Genomic DNA, 7,500 nt, shown 5'->3' with positions numbered 1-7,500 from the left:
CGGCGGCAAAGAGTGCTCCTCTGAGGATATAGATGTTCCGTTCCGCCGCACAATGGTGACGGTGACCGCTGCCTGCGGTGGCAACGCTGGGCACAGTCGATACTCGCCGTGTGGTGGAAGGTAAACATTATGCGGTACATCAGTACTTTCCTAATAGTTCGGTCGTCTCACGGCACTGCTTAGTAAATGATGCAAGGCCACATATAGATGATTTATGCGAATGTCCCTATACGTGCTGTAAGACTGGGCACACAACGTGAATCGCACGTCAGCCAGACACTCGAACATGCACTACTCTCGGCCTGCAACGGAGACACACAATACGTAAACATCTGGAATGCGACAATGTCGAGTGCACCCTCTCTGCCACATTGCACCGTCGACACTATGATAACCAGACCAGTAGGTCCACCTATAAAAGCACAATACCACACTCCTCCGACAACTACCATTGCTCAGATAAACCAACACCACCAACACACATCCTACACAGAGGGGCACCAAATATCACCACCCGCCCTCGTGTTATACCACATGAAAAATTGCAGAAGTGAGAGACACAGACCCGCCAGCCTCTTGCTACAAGCATCGAACCGACGTGACGTATCTGACGGTGACTCAGGCATCCGCGTACTGCCACCACTATCCACCCCCCCCCCTCTCTGCCCCCTTCCCACACAATACCAAATTTAACCAACTTTATCGCTTAACCTAACTGTGGTTTTACCAGATTATCGCTTAACCTAACTGTGGTTTTACCAGATTATCGCTTAACCTAACTGTGGCTGTACCAGATTATCGCTTAACCTAACTGTGGCTGTACCAGATTATCGCTTAACCTAACTGTGGCTGTACCAGATTATCGCTTAACCTAACTGTGGCTGTACCAGATTATCGCTTAACCTAACTGTGGCTGTACCAGATTATCGCTTAACCTAACTGTGGCTGTACCAGATTATCGCTTAACCTAACTGTGGTTGTACCAGATTATCCCTTAACCTAACTCAATTTGTCCCTTAACCTAACTCAATTTGTCCCTTAACCTAACTCAATTTGTCCCTTAACCTAACTCAATTTGTCCCTTAACCTAACTCAATTTGTCCCTTAACCTAACTCAATTTGTCCCTTAACCTAACTCAATTTGTCCCTTAACCTAACTCAATTTGTCCCTTAACCTAACTCAATTTGTCCCTTAACCTAACTCAATTTGTCCCTTAACCTAACTCAATTTGTCCCTTAACCTAACTCAATTTGTCCCTTAACCTAACTCAATTTGTCCCTTAACCTAACTCAATTTGTCCCTTAACCTAACCCACGTTGTCCCTTAACCTAACTCAATTTGTCCCTTAACCTAACTCAATTTGTCCCTTAACCTAACTCAATTTGTCCCTTAACCTAACTCAATTTGTCCCTTAACCTAACTCAATTTGTCCCTTAACCTAACCCACGTTGTCCCTTAACCTAACCCACGTTGTCCCTTAACCTAACCCACGTTGTCCCTTAACCTAACCCACGTTGTCCCTTAACCTAACCCACGTTGTCCCTTAACCTAACCCACGTTGTCCCTTAACCTAACCCACGTTGTCCCTTAACCTAACCCACGTTGTCCCTTAACCTAACCCACGTTGTCCCTTAACCTAACCCACGTTGTCCCTTAACCTAACCCACGTTGTCCCTTAACCTAACCCACGTTGTCCCTTAACCTAACCCACGTTGTCCCTTTGCCTAACATAGTTCACTGCTCGGAATCTCTGGTGTCGTTGTTATCCTCATGTAGATGTCTTGCGAGTGTTGCTTACTTTCCACATATTCCCGCTATCCACTGTCAATTGTACTGCAATAGGACTATATCGCCCCCCCCCCCCTCTGCCCCTCTCTTTGTGTCTCCGTCCTCTCAAGCTGGTCGGTCTGGCGTTTGAGTGTTAAATGAGCCTCGCAGCTGTTCAGTTGCGTTCAGATGTCGACGCCCTCAGTGTACGTCGTGGTATGGTCTGTGTCCATTGTCCGCTGATGTCGTACGCGTAACCCACACGCTGTACCGATCATCGGTAGTTACGTACAGAGTGAAGTAGTGTGATACGTGTGACCGTACGCTGGCTGTGCCCAACGGTGTCGAATCTCAATTTCCATATGTTGTGCTCGATGCTACTTGTCTCGTCTCCCAATAACAGCTAGGTTGCACTGTGGTACGCCGTAGAGGCGTGTGGGAGGAACGTACGAACGCATTGTATGTCACCCTGGGTCGCTGGGGGTGGTGGTGCGGTGAGTCAGGTCAGGTCAGCGTGAGCCGTGTGATGTAGTGACGCGTGTATTCCGACTTTGTCGTATTGCCTCACACAAAGTGCTACCCTGGTGGACCGCGTTCCATATCTGGGACATGCCGCAGATGCCGGTTGACAGTGGATCGCGGAAGGGACATCGCATACGTGCGCGGGCCACCTTCCACGTGTTCTCTTCTGCACATGTCGCAGTGTGTATGTGGTCTGATGTAGCGTGTCGTGACACATGACATCCTGGCATGCAAGAATTGTTGAATTCGCAAATGTAGGTGGACATCTACGTTTACTGCCCAAGATACGCAAATGAACTGGAAATCCGTTGTTGAGCGGTTGTTCACGCTGGAGGTGAATCTGTGATGGCGACGATCGGTACAGCTATTAACCGGTTGTTTCAGCGGTACCCGCCACATCCACACACGTGACTAGGCCCATGTGGGTATGAAGCGATACGCGGCGGTGGCTTGGTGGGACTGTTCCCGGCCGGTGAAGGGGGGCCGCCCGGCGTGTTGGCCGCGCGCTGCGTGGGCGCACGCGCAACAGGCGGCTGGTGGGGGGCGCCGAGTGGCAGGAGCGCCAGCCGACGGGCTCGGCAGGCGGCGCAGCTACGCTGCGGCGCACCCTGCACGCGGCGCCTGGCGGCCAAAGTTGGTTCAGCCGAGCCCGGTGCGAAGCGCGGTGGACATCTGCAGTGTGCTGGTCTGATTGAGGACTGTGTGCGTTGAGGATGCGCCGCCGCCTGGCACTCGGCGCCGCGACGCCGTCTGCTGCTCGGTCGCCCCAGCGGTTCTCGCAGGTGGTTTGTATCGCAGTTGTGCGGACGTGTTGGCGCGTGCGCTGTGCTGGGAGAGTTCGCTTCTGCACCCAAGTGGGGCTTTGCCCTTGTGTGGCGCTGGCGTTGGAGCTGCCGGTCACCATAGGTGGCGCGTGTTGTCTCCCGCCGGCAATGCCACGACAGCACGCTCCCGGGCCTCTGTCGGCAGCGGCAAGCTCAGTTGGGAGCAAGGGTGTTCGCACTAAAACCGTCTACTCGCCTAACTCCGGGCGATTGCGCCTCTCTCGAAACCGACCAAGTACCTAGGACGGCGCTGCGCGCCGCCGGGACCTGAGAGGGTTTCGAGGTGTATCGTGCAGGGGAGCTCGGCCTCCTCCTGTTTGCAGAATAATTGAGCGGACGCTTGCGTGTTCGCGCGGGCCCCCGGGACACACTCCCGGGCGGCCGGCTGCTCAGCTCTAGTTGACGCAGCTCCCTGGTTGATCCTGCCAGTAGTCATATGCTTGTCTCAAAGATTAAGCCATGCATGTCTCAGTACAAGCCGCATTAAGGTGAAACCGCGAATGGCTCATTAAATCAGTTATGGTTCCTTAGATCGTACCCACGTTACTTGGATAACTGTGGTAATTCTAGAGCTAATACATGCAAACAGAGTCCCGACCAGAGATGGAAGGGACGCTTTTATTAGATCAAAACCAATCGGATTGGCTTGTCTGGTCCGTTTGCCTTGGTGACTCTGAATAACTTTGGGCTGATCGCACGGTCCTCGTACCGGCGACGCATCTTTCAAATGTCTGCCTTATCAACTGTCGATGGTAGGTTCTGCGCCTACCATGGTTGTAACGGGTAACGGGGAATCAGGGTTCGATTCCGGAGAGGGAGCCTGAGAAACGGCTACCACATCCAAGGAAGGCAGCAGGCGCGCAAATTACCCACTCCCGGCACGGGGAGGTAGTGACGAAAAATAACGATACGGGACTCATCCGAGGCCCCGTAATCGGAATGAGTACACTTTAAATCCTTTAACGAGTATCTATTGGAGGGCAAGTCTGGTGCCAGCAGCCGCGGTAATTCCAGCTCCAATAGCGTATATTAAAGTTGTTGCGGTTAAAAAGCTCGTAGTTGGATTTGTGTCCCACGCTGTTGGTTCACCGCCCGTCGGTGTTTAACTGGCATGTATCGTGGGACGTCCTGCCGGTGGGGCGAGCCGAAGGGGTGCTTTCGCGTCCCGAGGCGGACCCCGTTTAAATCCTACCAGGGTGCTCTTTGTTGAGTGTCTCGGTGGGCCGGCACGTTTACTTTGAACAAATTAGAGTGCTTAAAGCAGGCAAGCCCGCCTGAATACTGTGTGCATGGAATAATGGAATAGGACCTCGGTTCTATTTTGTTGGTTTTCGGAACCCGAGGTAATGATTAATAGGGACAGGCGGGGGCATTCGTATTGCGACGTTAGAGGTGAAATTCTTGGATCGTCGCAAGACGAACAGAAGCGAAAGCATTTGCCAAGTATGTTTTCATTAATCAAGAACGAAAGTTAGAGGTTCGAAGGCGATCAGATACCGCCCTAGTTCTAACCATAAACGATGCCAGCCAGCGATCCGCCGCAGTTCCTCCGATGACTCGGCGGGCAGCCTCCGGGAAACCAAAGCTTTTGGGTTCCGGGGGAAGTATGGTTGCAAAGCTGAAACTTAAAGGAATTGACGGAAGGGCACCACCAGGAGTGGAGCCTGCGGCTTAATTTGACTCAACACGGGAAACCTCACCAGGCCCGGACACCGGAAGGATTGACAGATTGATAGCTCTTTCTTGATTCGGTGGGTGGTGGTGCATGGCCGTTCTTAGTTGGTGGAGCGATTTGTCTGGTTAATTCCGATAACGAACGAGACTCTAGCCTGCTAACTAGTCGCGTGACATCCTTCGTGCTGTCAGCGATTACTTTTCTTCTTAGAGGGACAGGCGGCTTCTAGCCGCACGAGATTGAGCAATAACAGGTCTGTGATGCCCTTAGATGTTCTGGGCCGCACGCGCGCTACACTGAAGGAATCAGCGTGTCTTCCTAGGCCGAAAGGTCGGGGTAACCCGCTGAACCTCCTTCGTGCTAGGGATTGGGGCTTGCAATTGTTCCCCATGAACGAGGAATTCCCAGTAAGCGCGAGTCATAAGCTCGCGTTGATTACGTCCCTGCCCTTTGTACACACCGCCCGTCGCTACTACCGATTGAATGATTTAGTGAGGTCTTCGGACTGGTACGCGGCATCGACTCTGTCGTTGCCGATGCTACCGGAAAGATGACCAAACTTGATCATTTAGAGGAAGTAAAAGTCGTAACAAGGTTTCCGTAGGTGAACCTGCGGAAGGATCATTACCGACTAGACTGCATGTCTTTCGATGTGCGTGTCGTGTCGTGTCGCGCAACACGCTACCTGTACGGCAGTGGCCGTGCGCCGCGTGCGGAACCACGCGTGCCTCTCAAAACTAGCGGAAGTGTTGTTGTTGTGTGGTACGAGCGCTGAAGCTCTGGAGCGGCTGGCCTGCGGTACCTGGCGCCTGGCGCCGGTTTTGAATGACGTTCGCCCGAGTGCCTGTCCGCTCCGGTGTGGAGCCGTACGACGCCCATCGGCTGTGAGGCCGTTGGACACAAAAAAAAATAGTGGAACAGGGGCCGTCAGACGCCTCAGTCCCGCAAATGCTACTGTCTTGAAAGAGACAGTGGGAGACTGAAAAGGAAAAGATCACCCAGGACGGTGGATCACTCGGCTCGTGGGTCGATGAAGAACGCAGCAAATTGCGCGTCGACATGTGAACTGCAGGACACATGAACATCGACGTTTCGAACGCACATTGCGGTCCATGGATTCCGTTCCCGGGCCACGTCTGGCTGAGGGTCGGCTACGTATACTGAAGCGCGCGGCGTTTGTCCCGCTTCGGAGACGTGGGAGTGTCGTGGTCGCCTGTGTGGCCGGCCGCGTCTCCTTAAACGTGCGATGCGCGCCCGTCGCCTGGCGGTTCGCATACCGGTACTTTCTCGGTAGCGTGCACAGCCGGCTGGCGGTGTGGCGTGCGACACCTCGTACAACGACCTCAGAGCAGGCGAGACTACCCGCTGAATTTAAGCATATTACTAAGCGGAGGAAAAGAAACTAACAAGGATTCCCCCAGTAGCGGCGAGCGAACAGGGAAGAGTCCAGCACCGAACCCCGCAGGCTGCCGCCTGTCGTGGCATGTGGTGTTTGGGAGGGTCCACTACCCCGACGCCTCGCGCCGAGCCCAAGTCCAACTTGAATGAGGCCACGGCCCGTAGAGGGTGCCAGGCCCGTAGCGGCCGGTGCGAGCGTCGGCGGGACCTCTCCTTCGAGTCGGGTTGCTTGAGAGTGCAGCTCCAAGTGGGTGGTAAACTCCATCTGAGACTAAATATGACCACGAGACCGATAGCGAACAAGTACCGTGAGGGAAAGTTGAAAAGAACTTTGAAGAGAGAGTTCAAAAGTACGTGAAACCGTTCTGGGGTAAACGTGAGAAGTCCGAAAGGTCGAACGGGTGAGATTCACGCCCATCCGGCCACTGGCCCCCGCCCTCGGCAGATGGGGCCGGCCGCCCGCGCGGAGCAATCCGCGGCGGGGTCGTGTCCGGTTGCCTTTCCACTCGCCGCGGGGTGGGGCCGTTCCGGTGTGCGGTGGGCCGCACTTCTCCCCTAGTAGGACGTCGCGACCCGCTGGGTGCCGGCCTACGGCCCGGGTGCGCAGCCTGTCCTTCCGCGGGCCTCGGTTCGCGTCTGTTGGGCAGAGCCCCGGTGTCCTGGCTGGCTGCTCGGCGGTATATCTGGAGGAGTCGATTCGCCCCTTTGGGCGCTCGGGCTCCCGGCAAGCGCGCGCGGTTCTTCCCGGATGACGGACCTACCTGGCCCGGCCCCGGACCCGCGCCGCTGTTGGCTCGGGATGCTCTCGGGCGGAATAATCGCTCCCGTCAGCGGCGCTTCAGCTTTGGACAATTTCACGACCCGTCTTGAAACACGGACCAAGGAGTCTAACATGTGCGCGAGTCATTGGGCTGTACGAAACCTAAAGGCGTAATGAAAGTGAAGGTCTCGCCTTGCGCGGGCCGAGGGAGGATGGGGCTTCCCCGCCCTTCACGGGGCGGCGGCCTCCGCACTCCCGGGGCGTCTCGTCCTCATTGCGAGGTGAGGCGCACCTAGAGCGTACACGTTGGGACCCGAAAGATGGTGAACTATGCCTGGCCAGGACGAAGTCAGGGGAAACCCTGATGGAGGTCCGTAGCGATTCTGACGTGCAAATCGATCGTCGGAGCTGGGTATAGGGGCGAAAGACTAATCGAACCATCTAGTAGCTGGTTCCCTCCGAAGTTTCCCTCAGGATAGCTGGTGCTCGTACGAGTCTCATCCGGTAAAGCGAATGATTAGAGGCCTTGGGGCCGAAACGACCTCAACCTATT

At 54.9% G+C, this 7,500-nt stretch overlaps 3 non-coding genes across 3 annotated transcripts in view; all 3 read left to right on the top strand.

The window, feature by feature from the left end:
* The first annotated feature begins 3,523 nt into the window (after nucleotides 1-3,523).
* Nucleotides 3,524-5,416, top strand: LOC126327093 (small subunit ribosomal RNA). The gene has a single exon (XR_007560974.1). It is a non-coding gene; the product is annotated as a small subunit ribosomal RNA (ribosomal RNA).
* Nucleotides 5,417-5,784: 368 nt separating this feature from the next.
* LOC126327092 (5.8S ribosomal RNA) lies at nucleotides 5,785-5,939 on the top strand. Its single transcript, XR_007560973.1, has one exon. It is a non-coding gene; the product is annotated as a 5.8S ribosomal RNA (ribosomal RNA).
* Nucleotides 5,940-6,127: 188 nt separating this feature from the next.
* LOC126327097 (large subunit ribosomal RNA) overlaps nucleotides 6,128-7,500 on the top strand; it is a 4,222-nt gene continuing 2,849 nt past the window's right edge. Inside the window, exon 1 of the ribosomal RNA XR_007560978.1 lies at nucleotides 6,128-7,500. This exon is cut by the window's right edge and continues 2,849 nt beyond it. This is a non-coding gene — a ribosomal RNA (large subunit ribosomal RNA).

The sequence above is a fragment of the Schistocerca gregaria genome, unplaced genomic scaffold (assembly GCF_023897955.1).
Source record: "Schistocerca gregaria isolate iqSchGreg1 unplaced genomic scaffold, iqSchGreg1.2 ptg001019l, whole genome shotgun sequence".
Taxonomy (NCBI): Eukaryota; Metazoa; Arthropoda; class Insecta; order Orthoptera; family Acrididae; genus Schistocerca; species Schistocerca gregaria.
The sequence above is the reverse complement of the archived record's forward strand: the minus strand, read 5'-3'. Positions and strand labels throughout refer to the sequence as shown.